The sequence below is a fragment of the Cetorhinus maximus genome, chromosome 9 (genome assembly GCF_964194155.1).
Source record: "Cetorhinus maximus chromosome 9, sCetMax3.hap1.1, whole genome shotgun sequence".
NCBI lineage: Eukaryota > Metazoa > Chordata > Chondrichthyes > Lamniformes > Cetorhinidae > Cetorhinus > Cetorhinus maximus.
In genome coordinates, this window is record NC_135887.1 from 59,743,713 (window position 1) to 59,767,036 (window position 23,324).

Here is a 23,324-nt window from a genome sequence, read left to right on the forward strand (position 1 = left end):
ACCCCCTCACACTCCCCACACTGCCTCCCCCCTCACACACCCGACACTGCCAACCCCCTCACGCACTCGACACTGCCCACCCCCTCACACTCCCCACACTGCCTACCCCCTCACACACCCGACACTGCCCACCCCCTCACACACTCGACACTGCCCACCCCCTCATACACCTGACACTGCCCAGCCCCTCACACTTCCGATACTGCCCACCCCCTCACACTCCCGATACTGCCCACCCCCTCACACACCCGACACTTCCCAACCCCTCACACTCCCGACACTGCCCAGCCCCTCACACAACCACTGACCAGCCCCTCACACACCCTACACTGCCCACCCCCTCATTCACCCGGAACTGCCCACACCCTCACACACCCAACACTGCCCACCACCCCACGCACCCGACACTGCCCACCCCCTCACTCACACGACACTGCCCAACCCCACTCACACCCGTCACTGCCCAACCACTCACTCACCCGACACTACACACCCACTCACTCACCCGACACTGCCGACCCCCTCACACAGTCGACACTGCCAACCCCCTCACGCTCCCACCACTGCCCACCCCCTCACTCACCCGACACTGCCTACCCCCTCACACTACCCACACTGCCTACCCCCTCACACACCCGACACTGCCCACCCCCTCACACTCCCCACACTGCCTCCCCCTCACACACCCGACACTGCCAACCCCCTCACGCACTCGACACTGCCCACCCCCTCACACTCCCCACACTGCCTACCCCCTCACACACCCGACACTGCCCACCCCCTCACACGCTCGACACTGCCCGCCCCCTCATACACCTGACACTGCCCAGCCCCTCACACTTCCGATACTGCCCACCCCCTCACACTCCCGACACTGCCCACCCCCTCACACACATGACACCGCCAACCCATCCACTCACCCGACACTGCCCACAGACTCCCACTGGACACTGCCCCCAGACACGCACCCGACACTGCCCACCCACTCACCCGACACTGCCCACCCGCTCACACACCTGACACTGCCAACCTATACTCACTCACCCGTAACTAACCCCAGACTTGCAGCCGACACTGCCCCCAGACTCGCACCCGACACTGCCCAACCCCACACTCACCCGACACTGCCAACCCCCTCACGCACCCGACACTGTCCAACCCCTCACTCACCCGACACTGCCCACCCCCTCACGCTCCTGACACTGCCCACCCCCTCACATGCCCAAAACTGCCCACACCCTCACTCACCCGACACTGCCCACCCACTCAGTCACCCGACACTGCCCACCGCCCCACGCATCCGACACTGCCCATGCCTTCACACACCCGACACTGCCCACCCCCTCACATTCCCGACACTGTCCACCCTCTCATTCATCTGACACTGCTCACCCCCTCACATGCCCGAAACTGCCCACCCCCTCACTCCCCCGACACTGCCCACCCCCTCACACTCCTGACACTGCCCACCCTCTCACATGCCCGAAACTGCAAACACCCTCACTCTCCCGACACTGCCCACCCCCTCACGCTCCTGACACTGCCCACCCCCTCACATGCCCGAAACTGCCCACACCCTCACACACCCGACACTGCCCAACCCCTCACGCACCCGACACTGCCCACCCCCTCACATTCCCGACACTGTCCACCCTCTCATTCATCTGACACTGCTCACCACCTCACAATCCCGAAACTGCCCACCCACTCACTCACCCGACACTGCCCACCCACTCACTCACCCGACACTGCCCCCAGACTCGCAACCGACACGCCCACCCCCTTTCTCACCCGTCACTGCCCACCCCCTCACGCGCTCGACACTGCCCACCCCCTCACACTCCCGACACTGCCCACCCCCTCACACACACGACATTGCCCACACCCTCACACACCCACCACTGCCCACCCCCTCACTCACCCGACACTGCCAACCCCCTCACGCACCCGACACTGCCCACCCCCTCACACACACGACACTGCCCACACCCTCACTCACCCGACATTGCCCACACCCTCACACACCCACCACTGCCCACCCCCTCACTCACCCGACACTGCCAACCCCCTCACGCACTCGACACTGCCAACCCCCTCACGCTCCCACCACTGCCCACCCCCTCACTCACCCGACACTGCCTACCCCCTCACACTACCCACACTGCCTACCCCCTCACACACCCGACACTGCCCACCCCCTCACACTCCCCACACTGCCTCCCCCCTCACACACCCGACACTGCCAACCCCCTCACGCACTCGACACTGCCCACCCCCTCACACACCCGACACTGCCCACCCCCTCACACACTCGACACTGCCCACCCCCTCATACACCTGACACTTCCCAACCCCTCACACTCCCGACACTGCCCAGCCCCTCACACAACCACTGACCAGCCCCTCACACACCCTACACTGCCCACCCCCTCATTCACCCGGAACTGCCCACACCCTCACACACCCAACACTGCCCACCACCCCACGCACCCGACACTGCCCACCCCCTCACTCACACGACACTGCCCAACCCCACTCACACCCGTCACTGCCCAACCACTCACTCACCCGACACTACACACCCACTCACTCACCCGACACTGCCGACCCCCTCACACAGTCGACACTGCCAACCCCCTCACGCTCCCACCACTGCCCACCCCCTCACTCACCCGACACTGCCTACCCCCTCACACTACCCACACTGCCTACCCCCTCACACACCCGACACTGCCCACCCCCTCACACTCCCCACACTGCCTCCCCCTCACACACCCGACACTGCCAACCCCCTCACGCACTCGACACTGCCCACCCCCTCACACTCCCCACACTGCCTACCCCCTCACACACCCGACACTGCCCACCCCCTCACACGCTCGACACTGCCCGCCCCCTCATACACCTGACACTGCCCAGCCCCTCACACTTCCGATACTGCCCACCCCCTCACACTCCCGACACTGCCCACCCCCTCACACACCCGACACTGCCGACCCCCTCACACACATGACACCGCCAACCCATCCACTCACCCGACACTGCCCACAGACTCCCACTGGACACTGCCCCCAGACACGCACCCGACACTGCCCACCCACTCACTCACCCGACACTGCCCACCCGCTCACACACCTGACACTGCCAACCTATACTCACTCACCCGTAACTAACCCCAGACTTGCAGCCGACACTGCCCCCAGACTCGCACCCGACACTGCCCAACCCCACACTCACCCGACACTGCCAACCCCCTCACGCACCCGACACTGTCCCACCCCTCACTCACCCGACACTGCCCACCCCCTCACGCTCCTGACACTGCCCACCCCCTCACATGCCCAAAACTGCCCACACCCTCACTCACCCGACACTGCCCAACCCCTCACTCACCCGACACTGCCCACCCACTCAGTCACCCGACACTGCCCACCGCCCCACGCATCCGACACTGCCCATGCCTTCACACACCCGACACTGCCCACCCCCTCACATTCCCGACACTGTCCACCCTCTCATTCATCTGACACTGCTCACCCCCTCACATGCCCGAAACTGCCCACCCCCTCACTCCCCCGACACTGCCCACCCCCTCACACTCCTGACACTGCCCACCCTCTCACATGCCCGAAACTGCAAACACCCTCACTCACCCGACACTGCCCAACCCCTCACGCACCCGACACTGCCCACCCCCTCACTCTCCCGACACTGCCCACCCCCTCACGCTCCTGACACTGCCCACCCCCTCACATGCCCGAAACTGCCCACACCCTCACACACCCGACACTGCCCAACCCCTCACGCACCCGACACTGCCAACCCCCTCACATTCCCGACACTGTCCACCCTCTCATTCATCTGACACTGCTCACCACCTCACAATCCCGAAACTGCCCACCCACTCACTCACCCGACACTGCCCACCCACTCACTCACCCGACACTGCCCCCAGACTCGCAACCGACACGCCCACCCCCTTTCTCACCCGTCACTGCCCACCCCCTCACGCGCTCGACACTGCCCACCCCCTCACACTCCCGACACTGCCCACCCCCTCACACACACGACACTGCCCACACCCTCACACACCCAACACTGCCCAAACCCTCACACACTCGACACTGCCCACCCCCTCACACACCCGACACTGCCCACCCCCTCACAGACCCGTTACTGCCCACCCCCTCACTCACACGACACTGCCCCCAGCCTCGCACCCGACACTGCCCAACCCCTTACTCACCTGACACTGCCCACACTCTCACTCACCCGACACTGCCCAACCCCTCACTCACCCGACACTATCCACCCAGTTATACTCCCGACACTGCCCTCACACTGCTGAGACTGCCCACCACCTCACGCACCTGACACTGCCTACCCCCTCACTCACCCTACACTGCCCACCCCCTCACACTGCTGACACTGCCCACCCCCTCACATGCCCGAAACTGCCCACACCCTCACTCACCCGACACTGCCCACCACCCCACTCACCCGACACTGCCCAACCCCTCACTCATCCGACACTGCCCACCCCCTCACACACCCGACAGTGCCCACCCCCTCACTCACCCTACACTGCCCACCCCCTCACACTGCTGACACTGCCCACCCCCTCACATGCCCGAAACTGCCCACACCCTCACTCACCCGACACTGCCCACCCCCCCACTCACCCGACACTGCCCAACCCCTCACTCACCTTACACTGCACACCCACTCACTCACCCGACACTGCACACCCACTCACTCACCCGACACTGCTGACCCCCTCACACACACGACACTGCCAACCCATTCACTCACCCGACACTGCCCACAGACTCACACCCGACACTGCCCCCAGACCCGCACCCGACACTGCCCACCCACTCACTCACCCGACATTGCCCACGCCCTCACACACCTGACACTGCCAACCAACTCACTCACCCGTAACTAACCCCTGACTCGCACCCGACACTGCCCAACCCCACACTCACCCAACACTGCCCATACCCTCACTCATCCGTTACTGCCCACCCCCTCACTCACACAACACTGCCCCCAGCCTCGCACCCGACACTGCCCAACCCCTTACTCACCTGACGCTGCCCACCCTCTCACTCACCCGACACTGCCCACCCACTCACTCACCCGAAACTGCCCACCCCCTCACGCACCCGAAACTGCCCACCCACTCACTCACCCAACACTGCCCCCAGACTCGCACCCGACACTCCCCCACCCCTCACGCACTCGACACTGACCCCAGACCCGCAGCCGACACTGCCCTCAGACTCGGACCCGACACTGCCCATCCACGCACACTCCCGACACTGCCCACCCACTCACTCACCCAACACTGACCCCAGACCCGCAGCCGACACTGCCCCCAGACTCGCACCCGACACAGCCCATCCACTCACACTCCCGACACTGCCCACCCACTCACTCACCCGACACTGCCCATACCGTCACTCACCCGACACTGCGCACACCCTCACGCACTCAACACTGCCCTCCGCCTCACTCACCCGACACTGCCCACCCCGTCACTCACCCGACACTGTCCACCCCCTCACTCACCCGACACTGCCCATACCGTCACTCACCCGACACTGCCCACCCCCTCACACATCCGACACTGCCAAGCCACTCACTCACCCGACACTGCCCCCAGACTCGCACCCGACACTGCCCCCAGACTCGCGCCCGACACTGCCCAACCCCTGACTAACCCAACACTGCCAACCCACTCACGCACTAATCACTGCCCACCCCCTCACGCACCCGTAACTGCCCCCACGCTCGTACACCCGACACTGCCCACCCCCTCACTCACCCGACAGTGCCCACCCCCTCACTCACCTGACACTGCCCGCAACCTCACTCACCCGACACTGCCCACCCCCCACGTACCCGAGACTGCCCACCCCCTCACTCAACCGACACTGCCCACCCACTTACTCACCCGACACTGCCCAGCCCCTCACGCACTCGACACTGCCCACCCCCTCACTCACCCGACACTGCCCACCCCCTCACTCACCCGACACTGCCCACTCCCTCACACACCCGACACTGCCCACCCCTCACACACCCGACACTGCCCAATCTCTCACACACTCGACACTGCCCACCCCATCACACACCCGACACTGCCAACTGCCTCACTCACCCGACACTACCCACCCACTCACTCACCCGACACTGGACATCCCCTCACGCACCCGACACTGCTGACCCCCTCACACTCCCGACACTGCCAACCCACTCACTCACCCGACACTGCCCACAGACTCGCACGCGACACTGCCCACCCACTCACACACCTGGCACTGCCAACCCACTCACTCACCCGTAACTGACCCCAGACTCGTAGCCGACACTGCCCCCAGACTCGCACCCGACACTGCCCAACCTCACACTCACCCGACACTGCCCATACCCTCACTCACCCGACACTGCCCACCCACTCACGCACCCGACACTGCCCCCAGACTCGCTCCCGACACTGCCCATGCCCTCATGCACCCGACAATGCCCACCCCCTCACGCACCCGACACTGCCCATCTCCTCACACACCCGACACTGCCCACCCCCTCACACACCCGACACTGCCCACCTCCTCACACACTCGACACTGCCCCCAGACTCGCACCCGACACTGCCCAACCTCACACTCACCCGACACTGCCCATACCCTCACTCACCCGACACTGCCCACCCACTCACTCACCCGACACTGCCCCCAGACTCGCTCCCGACACTGCCCATGCCCTCACGCACCCGACAATGCCCACCCCCTCACGCACCCGACACTGCCCATCTCCTCACACACCCGACACTGCCCACCCCCTCACACACCCGACACTGCCCACCTCCTCACACACCCGACACTGCCCACCCCCTCACGCACCCGACACTGCCCATCTCCTCACACACCCGACACTGCCCACCCCCTCACACACCCGACAATGCCCACCCCCTCACTCACCCGACATTGCCCACGCACTCATGCACCCGACAATGCCAACCTCCTCACACACCGACACTGCCCACCCACTCATGCACCCGACAATGCCCACCCCCTCACACTCCCGACTCTGCCCACTGTCTCATTCATCTGACACTGCCCACCACCTCACACTCCCGACACTGCCCACCCACTCACTCACCCGACACTGACCCCAGACTCGCACCCGACACTGCCCAACACCTTTCTCACCCGACACTGCCAACCCCCTCATGCACCCACCACTGCCCACCCCCTCACTCACCCGACACTGCCCACCCACTCAGTCACCCGACACTGCCCACCGCCCCACGCATCCGACACTGCCCACCCCCTCACACACCCGACACTGCCCACGCCCTCACGCACCCGACACTGCCCACCCTCTCATTCATCTGACACTGCTGACCCCCTCACAATCCCGAAACTGCCCACCCCCTTTCTCACCCGTCACTGCCCACCCCCCCACGCGCTCGACACTGCCCACCCCCTCACACTCCCGACACTGCCCACCCCCTCACACACACGACACTGCCCACACCCTCACTCACCCGACATTGCCCACACCCTCACACACCCAACACTGCCCAAACCCTCACACACTCGACACTGCCCACCCCCTCACACACCCGACACTGCCCACGCCCTCACACACCCGTTACTGCCCACCCCCTCACTCACACGACACTGCCCCCAGCCTCGCACCCGACACTGCCCAACCCCTTACTCACCTGACGCTGCCCACACTCTCACTCACCCGACACTGCCCAACCCCTCACTCACCCGACACTATCCACCCAGTTATACTCCCGACACTGCCCTCACACTGCTGAGACTGCCCACCACCTCACGCACCTGACACTGCCTACCCCCTCACTCACCCTACACTGCCCACCCCCTCATACTGCTGACACTGCCCACCCCCTCACATGCCCGAAACTGCCCACACCCTCACTCACCCGACACTGCCCACCCCCCCACTCACCCGACACTGCCCAACCCCTCACTCATCCGACACTGCCCACCCCCTCACTCACCCGACACTATCCACCCAGTTATACTCCTGACACAGCCCACCCCCTCACTCACCCTACACTGCCCACCCCCTCACGCACCTGACACTGCCTACCCCCTCACTCACCCTACATTGCCCACCCCCTCACACTGCTGACACTGCCCACCCCCTCACACACCCGACACTGTCCAACCCCTCACTCATCCGACACTTCCCACCCCCTCACACTCCCGACACTGCCCACCCCCTCACACACCCGACACTGCCCACCCCCTCACACTCCTGATACTGCCCACCCCCTCACACTCCCAACACTGCCCACCCCCTCACACTCCCGACACTGCCCACCCCCACACACACCCGACACTGCCCACCCCCTCACACTCCTGAGACTGACCACCCCCTCACACTCCCGACACTGCCCACCCCCTCACACTCCCGACACTGCCCACCCCCTCACACACCCGACACTGCCCACCCCCTCACACTCCCGACACTGCCCACCCCCTCACAATCCCGACACTGCCCACCCACTCACTCACCCGACACTGCCCACCCACTCACTCACCCGACACTGCCGACCCACTCACACACACGACACTGCCACCCCACTCACTCACCCGACACTGCCCACCCCCTCACACACCTGACACTGCCAACCCACTCACTCACTCGTAACTAACCCCAGACTCGCAGCCGACACTGACCCCAGACTCGCAGCCGACACTGCCCAACCCCACACTCACCCTACACTGCCCACCCCCTCACTCACCCGTCACTGCCCACCCACTCATGCACCCAACACCGCCCACCCCCTCATTCACCCGACACTGCCCAACCCCATACTCACCCTACACTGCCCACCCCCTCACTCACGCGTCACTGCCCACCCACTCATGCACCCAACACCGCCCACCCCCTCATTCACCCAACACTGACCCCAGACTCGCCCCCGACACAGCCCATGCCCTCAAACACCCGACATTGCCCACCCCTCACTCGCACGACACTTCCCAACTACTCACTCACCCGACACTGCTCCCAGACTCGCACCCGACACTGACCAACACCTTAATCACCCGACACTGCCCACCCACTCACTCACCCGACACTGCCCCCAGACTCGCACCCGACACTGCCCAACCCCTTACTCACCCGACACTGCCCACCCCCACACGCGCCCGTAACTGCCCACCCCCTCACTCACCCGACACTGCCCACCCCCTCACTCACCCGACACTGCCCACCCCCTCACTCACCCGACACTGCCCACCCCCTCACTCACCCGACACTGCCCACCCACTCACACACCTGGCACTACCCACCCCCTCACTCACCCGACACTGCCCACTCCCTTACACACCTGACACTTCCCCCCCCTCACTCACCCGACACTGCCCACCCCCTCACATGCCCGAAACTGCCCACACCCTCACTCACCCGACACTGCCCACCCCCTCACACACCCGACACTGCCCACCCCCTCACACTCCCGACACTGTCCAACCCCTCACTCATCCGACACTTCCCACCCCCTCACACTCCCGACACTGCCCACCCCCTCACACTCCCGACACTGCCCACCCCCTCACACTCCCGACACTGCCCACCCCCTCACACTCCCGACACTGCCCACCCCCTCACACTCCCGACACTGCCCACCCCCTCACACTCCCGACACTGCCCACCCACTCACTCACCCGACACTGCCCACCCCCTCACACTCCCGACACTGCCCACCCCCTCACACTCCCGACACTGCCCACCCCCTCACACTCCCGACACTGCCCACCCACTCACTCACCCGACACTGCCCACCCCCTCACACTCCCGACACTGCCCACCCCCTCACACTCCCGACACTGCCCACCCCCTCACTCACCCGACACTGCCCAACCCCATACTCACCCTACACTGCCCACCCCCTCACTCACGCGTCACTGCCCACCCACTCATGCACCCAACACCGCCCACCCCCTCATTCACCCAACACTGACCCCAGACTCGCCCCCGACACAGCCCATGCCCTCAAACACCCGACATTGCCCACCCCTCACTCGCACGACACTTCCCAACTACTCACTCACCCGACACTGCTCCCAGACTCGCACCCGACACTGACCAACACCTTAATCACCCGACACTGCCCACCCACTCACTCACCCGACACTGCCCCCAGACTCGCACCCGACACTGCCCAACCCCTTACTCACCCGACACTGCCCACCCCCACACGCACCCGTAACTGCCCACCCCCTCACTCACCCGACACTGCCCACCCCCTCACTCGCACGACACTGCCCAACTACTCACTCACCCGACACTGCCCAACCCCTTACTCACCCGACACTGCCCACCCCCACACGCACCCGTAACTGCCCACCCCCTCACTCACCCGACACTGCCCACCCCCTCACTCACCCGACACTGCCCACCCCCTCACTCACCCGTCACTTCCCACTCCCTTACACACCTGACACTTCCCCCCCCTCACTCACCCGACACTGCCCACCCCCTCACTCACTCGACACTGCCCACCCCCTCACTCACCTGACACCTGCCCAACCCCTAACTCACCCAACACTGCCCACCCACACACTCACCCGAAACTGCCCAGCCCCTCACACTCCTGACACTGCCCACCCTCTCGTTCACCCGACACTGCCCAACCCCTAACTCACCCAACACTGCCCACCCCTTCACTCACCCGAAACTGCCCACCCACTCACTCACCCGAAACTGCCCACCCCCTCACGCACCCGACACTGCCCACTCCCGCACACTCCCGACACTGCCCACCCACTTACTCACCCGACACTGCCCACCCACTCACTCACCCGACACTGCCCACCCACTTACTCACCCGACACTGCCCACCCACTCACTCACCCGACACTGCCCCCAGACTCGCACCCGACACTGCCCCCAGACTCGCACCCGACACTGCCCAACCCCTCACGCACTCGACACTGACCCCAGACCTGCAGCCGACACTGCCCTCAGACTCGCACCCGACACTGCCCATCCACTCACACTCCCGACACTGCCCACCCACTCACTCACCCGACACTGCCCCCAGACTCGCACCCGACACTGCCCCCAGACTCGGTCCCGACACTGCCCACCCACTCACTCACCCGAAACTGCCCAGCCCCTCACACTCCCGACACTGCCCACCCTCCCATTCACCCGACACTGCCCACACCCTCACACTCCCGACACTGCCCACCCACTCACTCAGCCGACACTGCCCCCAGATTCGCACCCGACACTGCCCACAACCTTACTCACCCGACACTGCCCAGCCCCTCATGCACCCGACACTGACCACCCACTCACTCACACGACACTGCCCACCCACTCACTCACCTGACACTGCCCACCCACTCACTCACCCGACACTGCCCCCAGACTCGCACCCGACACTGCCCCTAGACTCGGTCCCGACACTGCCCACCCACTCACTCACTCACCCGACACTGACCACCCACTCACTCACCCGACACTGCCCACCCACTCACTCACCCGACACTGCCAACCCACTCAAACACCCGACACTGACCCTAGACTTGCACCCGACACTGCTCCCAGACTCGCACCCGACACTGTCCACCCCCTCAGGCACCCGACACTGCCCACCCCATCATTCACCCGACACTGCCCACCCACTCACTCACACGACACTGCCCACCCCGTCACGCACTCGACACTGCCCACCCCGTCACGGACTCGACACTGCCCACACCCTCATTCACCCATCAATGCCCACCCCCTCAAGAACCCGACACTGCCCACACCCTCACGCACCCCACACTGCCCACCCCCTTACTCACCTGAAACTGGCCACCCGCTCACGCACTCGACACTGCCCACCCACTTACTCACCCAACACTGCCCACCCACTTACTCACCCGACACTGCCCAGCCCCTCTCGCACCCGACACTGCCCACCCCCTCACATACCCGAGACTGCCCACCCCCTCACTCAACCGACACTGCCCACCCACTCACTCAGCCGACACTGCCCCCAGATTCGCACCCGACACTGCCCACAACCTTACTCACCCGACACTGCCCAGCCCCTCATGCACCCGACACTGACCACCCACTCACTCACACGACACTGCCCATCCACTCACTCACCCGACACTGCCCACCCACTCACTCACCCGACACTGCCCACCCACTCACTCACCCGACACTGCCCACCACCTCACGCACCCGACACTGCCCCTAGACTCGGTCCCGACACTGCCCACCCACTCACTCACTCACCCGACACTGACCACCCACTCACTAACCCGACACTGCCCACCCCCTCACTCACCCGACACTGCCCACCCACTCACTCACCCGACACTGCCCCCAAACTCGCACTCGACACTGCCCCCAGACTCGGTCCCGACACTGCCCACCCACTCACTCACTCACCCGACACTGACCACCCACTCACTCACCCGACACTGCCCACCCACTCACTCACCCGACACTGCCAACCCACTCAATCACCCGACACTGACCCTAGACTTGCACCCGACACTGCTCCCAGACTCGCACCCGACACTGCCCAACACCTTTCTCACCCGACACTGCCCAACCCCTCACACTCCCCACACTGCCTACCCCCTCACACACCCGACACAGCCCACCCCCTCACACACTCGACACTGCCCACCCCCTCATACACCTGACACTGCCCACCCCCTCACACTTCCGATACTGCCCACCCCCTCACACTCCCGACACTGCTCACCCCCTCACACACCCGACACTTCCCAACCCCTCACACTCCCGACACTGCCCACCCCCTCATTCGCTCGACACTGTCCCCAGACTCGCCCTCGACACAGCCCACCCCCTCACTCACCCGACACTGCCCACCCCCTCATTCATTCGACACTGCCCCCAGACTCGCCCTCGACACAGCCCACCCCCTCACTCACCCGACACTGCCCACCCCCTCATTCACTCGACACTGCCCCCAGACTCGCACCCGACACTGCCCCCAGACTCGCACCCGTCACTGCCCAACCCCTTACTCACCCGACACTGCCCACTGCCTTTCCCACCCGTCACTGCCCACCGCCTTTCCCATCTGACACTGCCCAACCACTCATGCACCCAACACTGCCCACCCACTGACTCACCCGACACTGCCCAACCCCTCACTCACCCGACACTGCCCACCCCCTCACGCACCCGACACTGCCCACCACCTCACTCACCTGACACTGCCCACCACCTCACAAACCCGACACTGCCCACACCCTCGCTCACCCGACACTGCCCACCCCCTCACACACCCGACCGTGCCCAACCCCTCACACACCCGACACTGCCCCAGACTCGCTCCCGACACTACCCACCCCCTCTCTCACCTGACACTGCCCATCCACTCACACACCCGACGCTGCCCACACCCTCACTCACCCGACACTGCCCACCCCCTCTCTCACCTGACACTGCCCATCCACTCACACACCCGACACTACCCACCCCCTCTCTCACCTGACACTGCCCATCCACTCACACACCCGACGCTGCCCACACCCTCACTCACCCGACACTGCCCTCCCCCTCACACACCCGACGCTGCCCATACCCTCACTCACCCGACACTGCCCACCCCCTCACACACCCGACACTGCCCACACCCTCACACACCCGACGCTGCCCACACCCTCACTCACCCGACACTGCCCACCCCCTCACACACCCGACCGTGCCCAACCCCTCACACACCCGACACTGCCCCAGACTCGCTCCCGACACTACCCACCCCCTCTCTCACCTGACACTGCCCATCCACTCACTCACCCGACACTGCTCACCCGCTCACTCACCCGACACTGCCCATCCACTCACACTCCCAACACTGCCCACCCCTTCACCCAACCTAAACTGCCCACCGCCTCACGCACCCGACACTGCCCACCCCGTCACACACCCGACACTGCCCACCCCCTCACATACCCGACACTGCCCACCACCTCACACTCCCGACACTGCCCACCCCCTCACTCAGCCGACACTGCGCGCCCCCTCACTCACACGACACTGCCCACTCCCTCACAAACCCGACACTGCCCACCCCCTCACACACCCGACACTGCCCACTCCCTCACAAACCCGACACTGCCCACCCCCTCACACACCCGACACTGCCCACTCCCTCACACACCCGACACTGCCCACCCCCTCACACACCCGACACTGCCCACCCCCTCACACACCCGACACTGCCCACTCCCTCACACACCCGACACTGCCCACCCCCTCACACACCCGACACTGCCCACTCCCTCACACACCCAACACTGCCCACTCCCTCACACACCCGACACTGCCCACCCCCTCACACACCCGACACTGCCCACTCCCTCACAAACCCGACACTGCCCACCCCCTCACACACCCGACACTGCCCACCCCCTCACTCACATGACACTGCCCACTCCCTCACACACCCGACACTGCCCACCCCCTCACTCACACGACACTGCCCATTCCCTCACAAACCGAAATTTCCGACCCGCTCACACTCCCGACACTGCCCAGCCCCTCACTCACACAACACTGCCCACCCCCTCCCGCACCCGACACTTCCCCCACACTCGCACCCGACACTGTCCACCCCATCTCGCACCCTACACTTCCCCCACACTCGCACCCGACACTGCCCACCCCCTTCCGCACCCGACACTTCCCCCACACTTGCACCCGACACTGTCCACCCCCTCTCGCACCCTACACTTCCCCCACACTCGCTCCCGACACTGCACATCCCCTCCCGCATCGGACTCTGCCCCCAGACTCGCACCCAAAACTGCCCACCCCCTGACTCAACCGACACTGCCCACCCCCTCACACACCCGACACTGCACCCCCCTCACACTCCCGACACGGCCCACCCCCTCACACCCGACACTGCCCATCCAGTCACTCACCCGACACTGCCCCCAGACTCGCACATGACACTGCCCCCAGACTCGCACCCGACACTGCCCAACCCCTCACGCATCCGACACTGCCCCCACACTCGTACCCCCAACACTGCCCACTCCGTCACTCACCTGTCACTGCACAGCCCCTGACGCACTCGACACGGCCCGCCCACTCATGCTCATTGCCCCCACACTCGTACCCCCGACACTACCCACCCCCTCTCTCACCTGACACTGCCAACCCACTCACTCACCCGACACTGCCCATCCACTCACTCACCCGACACTGCCCATCCACTCACTCACCCGACACTGCCCATCCACTCACTCACCCGACACTGCCCATCCACTCACTCACCCGACACTGCCCATCCACTCACTCACCCGACACTGCCCATCCACTCACTCAACCGACACTGCCCACCCACTCAATCACCAGACACTGCCCATCCACTCACTCACCCGACACTGCCCATCCACTCACTCACCCGACACTGCCCATCCACTCACTCACTCGACACTGCCCATCCACTCACTCACCCGACACAGCCCATCCACTCACACTCCCGACACTGCCCACCCACTCACTCACCTGACACTGCCCATCCACTCACTCACCCGACACTGCCCATCCACTCACCCACCCGACACTGCCCATCCACTCACTCACCCGACAATGCCCATCCACTCACTCACCCGACACTGCCCATCCACTCACACTCCCGACACTGCCCATCCACTCACTCACCCGACACTGCTCACTCGCTCACTCACCCGACACTGCCCACCCCCTCACACACCCGACACTGCCCACCCTCTCACACACCCGACACTGCCCACCCCCTCACACTCCCGACACTGCCCACCCCCTCACACACCCAACACTGCTCACCCCCTCAAACACCCGACACTGCCCACCCTCTCACTCACCCGACACTGCCCGCCCCCTCACTCACACGACACTGCCCACTCCCTCACAAACCCGACACTGCCCACCCCTCACACACCCGACACTGCCCACTCCCTCACAAACCCTACACTGCCCACACCCTCACACACCCGACACTGCCCACCCCCTCAGCCGACACTGCCCACTCCCTCACAAACCCTACACTGCCCACCCCCTCACACACCCGACACTGCCCACCCCCTCACACACCCGACACTGCCCACTCCCTCACACACCCGACACTGCCCACCCCCTCAGCCGACACTGCCCGCCCCCTCACTCACACGACACTGCCCACTCCCTCACAAACCGAAATTTCCCACCCGCTCACACACCCGACACTGCCCACCCCCTCCCGCACCCGACACTTCCCCCACACTCGCACCCGACACTGCCCACCCCCTCTCACACCCTACACTTCCCCCACACTCGCACCCGACACAGCCCACCCCCTCTCGCACCCTACACTTCCCCCACACTTGCACCCGACACTGCCCATCCCCTCTCGCACCCTACACTTACCCCACACTCGCACCCGACACTGCCCATCCCCTCTCGCACCCTACACTTCCCCCACACTCGCACCCGAAACTGCACATCCCCTCCCGCACCCGACTCTGCCCCCAGACTCGCACCCGAAACGCCCCACCCCCTGACTCACCCGACACTGCCCACCCCCTCACACACCCGACACTGCACCCCCCTCACACTCCCGACACGGCCCAGCCCCTCACACTCCCGACACGGCCCAGCCCCTCACTCTCCCAACACGGCCCACCCCCTCACACCCGACACTGCCCCCAGACTCGCAGCCAACACTGCCCCCAGACTCGCTCCAGACACTGCCCACCCACTGACTCACCCGACACTGCCCACCCCCTCACTCACCCGACACTGCCAACCCACTCAATCACCAGACACTGCCCACCCCCTCACTCACCCGACACTGCCAACCCCCTCACTCACCCGACACTGCCCGCCCCCTCACTCACCCGACACTGCCAACCCCCTCACTCACCCGACACTGCCAACCCCCTCACTCACCCGACACTGCCCACCCACTGACTCACCCGACACTGCCCACCCCCTCACTCACCCGACACTGCCAACCCACTCAATCACCAGACACTGCCCACTCCCTCACTCACCCGACACTGCCAACCCCTCACTCACCCGACACTGGCCACCCACTCACTCACCCGACACTGCCCCCAGACTCGCACATGACACTGCCCCCAGACTCGCACCCGACACTGCCCAACCCCTCACGCATCCGACACTGCCCCCACACTCGTACCCCCAACACTGCCCACCCCCTCACTCACCTGTCACTGCACAGCCCCTGACGCACTCGACACGGCCCACCCACTCACGCTCGCGACATTGCCCCCACACTCGTACCCCCGACACTACCCACCCCCTCTCTCACCTGACACTGCCAACCCACTCACTCACCCGACACTGCCCATCCACTCACTCACCCGACACTGCCCTTCCACTCACTCACCCAACACTGCCCACCCACTCACTCACCCGACACTGCCCATCCACTCACTTACCCGACACTGCCCATCCACTCACTCACCCGACACTGCCCATCCACTCACTCACCCGACACTGCCCATCCACTCACTCACCCGACACTGCCCACCCACTCACTCACCCAACACTGCCCATCCACTCACTCACCCGACACTGCCCATCCACTCACACTCCCGACACTGCCCATCCACTCACTCACCCGACACTGCCCATCCACTCACTCACCCGACACTGTCCATCCACTCACTCACCCGACACTGCCCATCCACTCACTCACCCAACACTGCCCACCCCCTCACACACCCGACACTGCCCACCACCTCACACACTCGACACTGCCCACCCCCTCACACACCCGACACTGCCCACCCCCTCACAAACCCGGCACTGCCCACCCCCTCACTCACCCGACACTGCCCACCCCCTCACACTCCCGACACTGCCCACGCACTCATGCACCCGACACTGCCCCCACACTCGCACCCAACACTGCCCACCCCGTCACACTCCCAACAGTGCCCAACCCCTCACTCCCCCGACACTACCCCCAGACTCGCACCAGACACTGCCCACCCCCTCACTCACCCGACACTGCCCACCCGACACTGCCTACTCCCTCACTCACCTGACACTGCCCGCCCACTCACTCATCCGACACTGCCCACCCCCTGAAACGCCCGACACTGCCCACCCCCTCACTCACCTGACATTGCCCATCCCCTCACTCACCCGACACTGCCCACCCAGCCTCACACACTCGACACTACCCCCACACTCGCACCCGACAGTGCCCACCCCCTCACATTCCGGACAATGCCCAACCCCTCACTCCCCCGACACTACCTCCAGACTTGCACCCGACACTGCCCACCCCGTCACACACCCGACACTGCCTCCAGACTCACACCCGACACTGCCCAACCACTCACACAACCGACACTGCCTCCAGACTTGCACCCGACACTGCCCACACCCTCACACACCCGACACTGCCTCCAGACTTGCACCCGACACTGCCCACCCCCTCACACACCTGACACTGCCTCCAGACTTGCACCCGACACTGCCCACACCCTCACACACCCGACACTGCCTCCAGACTTGCACCCGACACTGCCCACCCCCTCACACACCTGACACTGCCTCCAGACTTGCACCCGACACTGCCCACACCCTCACACACCCGACACTACCTCCAGACTTGCACCCGACACTGCCCACCCCCTCACACACCCGACACTGCCCAACCCTTCACTCGGCAGACTCTGCCTCCAGACTTGCACCCGACACTGCCAACCCCCTCACACCCCGACACTGCCCACCCCCTCACACCCCGACACTGCCCACCCCCTCACACCCCGACACTGCCCACCCCCTCACACCCCGACACTGCCCACCCCCTCACACACCCGACACTGCCCACCCCCTCACACACCCGACACTGCCCACCCCCTCACATCCCGACACTGCCCACCCCCTCACACACCCGACACTGGCCACCCCCTCACGCACCCGACACTGCCCACCCCCTCAAGCACCCGACTCTGCCAACCCCCTCACACACCCGACACTGCCAACCCCCTCACACACCCGACACTGCCCACCCCCTCACTCGGCAGACTCTGCCTCCAGACTCACACCCGACACTGCCCACCCCCTCACACCCCGACACTGCCCACCCCCTCACATCCCGACACTGCCCACCCCCTCACACACCCGACACTGCCCACCCCCTCACACACCCGACACTGCCCACCCCCTCACACACCCGACACTGCCCACCCCCTCACACTCCCGATACTGCCCACCCCCTCACACTCCCCACACTGCCCACCCCCTCACGTACCCGACGCTGCCCCCAGACTCGCAGCCGACACTGCCCACCCCCTCATCACCCGACCATGCCCACCCCCTCACTTCCCCAACAATTACCCCCCTTCACTCCCAACACTGCCCCCACCCTCACACCCCAGACACTGCCCTCACTCTCGATACTGCCCACACACTCACCCCTGACTCTGCCCACACCCTCAACCCCGACACCACCCACCCCTTCACACACCCGACACTGCCCACCCCCTCACTCACCCAACACTACCCACACCCTAACTCACCCGACACTGCCCACCCCCTCACACCTGACACTGCCCACCCCCTCACAGTCCCGACACTGCCCACCCCCTCACACACCCGACACTGCCCACCCCCTCACACACCCGACACTGCCCACCCCCTCACACTCCCCACACTGCCCACGCACTCGCACCCGACACTGCCCACCCCGTCACACACGACACTGCCCACTCCCTCACAAACCCGACACTGCCCACCCCCTCACACACCCGACACTGCCCACCCCCTCACACACCCGACACTGCCCACCCCCTCACACACCCGACACTGCCCACCCCCTCACGCACCTGACACTGCCCACCCCCTCACACACCCGACACTGCCCACCCCCTCACACACCCGACACTGCCCACCCCCTCGCACTCCCGACTCTGCCTCCAGAATCGCACCCGACACTGCCCACCCCCTCACACTCCCCACACTGCCCACCCCCTCACACTCCCGACACTGCACACCCCCTCACACACCCGACACTGCCCACCCCCTCACTCCCCCAACAATTAGCCCCCTTCGCTCCCAACATTGCCCCCACACTCACCCCTGACACTGCCCCCACACTCACCCCTGACACTGCCCACACCCTCACCTCTGACACTGCTGCCACCAACACATCCCCTGACACTGCCCACACCCCCTCACACCCCAAAAATTACCCCACCCTCACCCCTGACACTGCCCACACCCCCTCACTCCCCCAACAATTCCCCCACCTTCACTCCCGACACTGCCCCCACCCTCACACCCTCGACACTGCCCTCACTCTCGATACTGCCCACACACTCACCCCTGACTCTGCCCAGACTCTCAACCCCGACACTGCCCACCCCTTCACACACCCGACACTGCCCACCCCCTCACTCACCCAACATTGCCCACACCCTAACTCACCCGAAACTTCCCAAACCCTCACTCACCCGACACTTCCCACCGCCTCACGCACCCAACACTGTCCACCCCCTCACATACCTGGCACTGCCCACCCCCTCACACACTCAACACTGCCCACCAGCTCACACACCCGACACTGCCCACCCCCTCAGTCACCCGACACTGCCGACCCCCTCCCTCACCCAACACTGCCCACACCCTCACCCCTGAAACTGCCCCCACCCTCACCCCCGACACTGCCCACCCCCTCACACTCCCGACACTGCCCACCCCCTCGCACTCCCAACACTGCCCACCCCCTCACACTCCCGACACTGCCCACATCCTCACCCCAACACTGCTGCCACCAACACAACCCCTGACAATGCCCACACCCCCTCACACCCCCAACACTGCCTACACCCTCACCCCTGAAACTGCCCCCACCCTCACCCCCGACACTGCCCACACCCTCACCCCTGACACTGCTGCCACCAACACATCCCCTGACAATGCCCACACCCCCTCACACCCCCGACACTGCCCACACCCTCACCCCTGACACTGCCCCCACCCTCACCCCTGACACTGCCCACACCCTCACCCCCGACACTGCCCACACCCTCACCCCGACACTGCCCACACCCTCACCCCTGACACTGCCCACACCCTCACCCCCGACACTGCTGCCACCAACACATCCCCTGACAATGCCCACACCCCCTCACACCCCCGACACTGCCCACACCCTCACCCCTGACACTGCCCCCACCCTCACCCCTGACACTGCCCACAGCCTCACTCCCGACACTGCCCCCATACTCACACCCCTGACACTGCCCCCACCCTCACCTCTGACACTGCCCACACCCTCACCCCCGACACTGCTGCCACCAACACATCCCCTGACACTGCCCACATGCACTCACTTCCCCACCAATTCCCCCACCTTCACTCCTGACACTGCCCGCACCCTCACCCCTGACACTGCCCACAGCCTCACTCCCGACACTGCCCCCACACTCACACCCCCTACACTGCCCACACCCTCACCACCGACACTGCCCACACCCTCGCCCCCGACACTGCCCCGACCCTCATACCCCCGACATTGACCCCACCATTACACCCAAGATGCCCCACACCCGAGAATCCCCACATACTCACACCCCAGCTCCCCACACACTCACACCTCAGACACTGCCCACACACTCACCCCGACACTGTCCCCATCCTCACCCCAGCGCTGCCCTCACTCTATACACTGCCCACACACGCTCTCCCCGACATTGCCCCCACACTCACCCCCGACACTGCTGCCCCCAACACATCCCCTGACACTGCCCACACCCCCTCACACCCCCAACAATTCCCCCACCTTCACTCCTGACACTGCCCACACACTCACCCCAACACCGTCCCCATCCTCACCCCAGGGCTGCCCTCACCCTCGACACTGCCCACACACGCTCTCCCCTGACACTGAACCCACCCTCACCCCCGACACTGCCCACACCCTCAACCCCGACATTGCCCTCACTCTCGACACTGCCCACACACTCACCCCTGACTCTGCCCACACCCTCACCCCGACACTGCCCACACCCTCACACCCGACACTGCCCAGACCCTCACACCCATGACACTGCACACACCCTCACCCTGCCACTGCCCACACCCTCGCCCCCGACACTTCCCAGGCCCTCATACCCCCGACACTGACCTCACCCTTACACCCAAGATGCCCCACACCCGAGAATCCCCACACAGTCACACCCCCAACTCCCCACACATTCACACCTCCGACACTGCCCACACACTCACCCCAACATTGCCAACAACCTCACCCCGGCGCTGCCCTCACCCCTGACACTGCCCACACCCTCAAACCGACACTGTCCTCATGCTCATGCCCCCGATACTGCCCACACCCTCACACCCCCGACACCGCCCCCACTCTCACACTTGAGAATCCCCACCCCTGACACTGCCCCCACCCTCACCCCCGACATTGACCCCACCCTCATACCCCCGACACTGCCCACACCCTTACCCCCGACACTGCCCATAGCCTCACTCCTGACACTGCCCACACCTCCTCACCCTCAACACTGCCCACAGCCTCACCCCTGATACTGCCCACACCCTCACTCCCCTGACATTGCCCACACCTTCACCCTTGACACTGGCCACACCCTCACCCCCGACACTGCCCACACCCTCACCCCTGACTCTGCCCACACCCTCACCCCCAATACTGCCCACACCCTCACCCCTAACACTGCCCAGGCCCTCACCCCCACCACTGCCCACACCCTCACCCCTGACTCTGCCAACACCTTCACCCCCCGACACTGCCCACAGCCTCACCCCTGACACTGCCCCCACCCTCATCCTGACACTGCCCACGCCCTCACCCCCCAATACTGCCCACAGCCTCTGTGCCAGAGCTATGTTCGGAGGGGTATGGGGGTGAGCTGTGTTAGGACGGGTGTGGGTGGTGGGGTGTGTTAGGAGGGGTGTGGAGGGTGAGTTTTATTAGGAGGGGTTTGGGGGGTGAGCTGTGTTAGGAGGTCTGTGGGGGGTGAGCTGTGTTAGGAGGGTTTTGGGGGGTGAGCTGTGTTAGGAGGGGTGTGGAGGTGGGGTGTGTTAGGAGCTGTGTGGAGGGTGATCTGTATTCGGAGGAATTTGGGGGGTGAGTTGTGTTAGGATGGCTGTGGGGGGTGGGGTGTATTTGGAGGGGTGTGGAGGCTGGGGTGTTTTAGGAGGGGTTTGTGGGGTGAGCTATGTTAGGAGGAGTGTGGGGGTGGGATGTGTTAGGAGGGGTGTGGAGGGTGAGCTGAATTGTGGGTGGTGGGCTGTATTGTGGG

General features: G+C 64.9%; 1 protein-coding gene across 1 annotated transcript in view; it reads right to left on the bottom strand.

The window, feature by feature from the left end:
* The window catches only part of rapsn (receptor-associated protein of the synapse, 43kD), a 146,675-nt gene that overhangs the window by 25,718 nt on the left and 97,633 nt on the right, over positions 1-23,324 (bottom strand). The gene's annotated exons all lie outside the window — the stretch shown is intronic.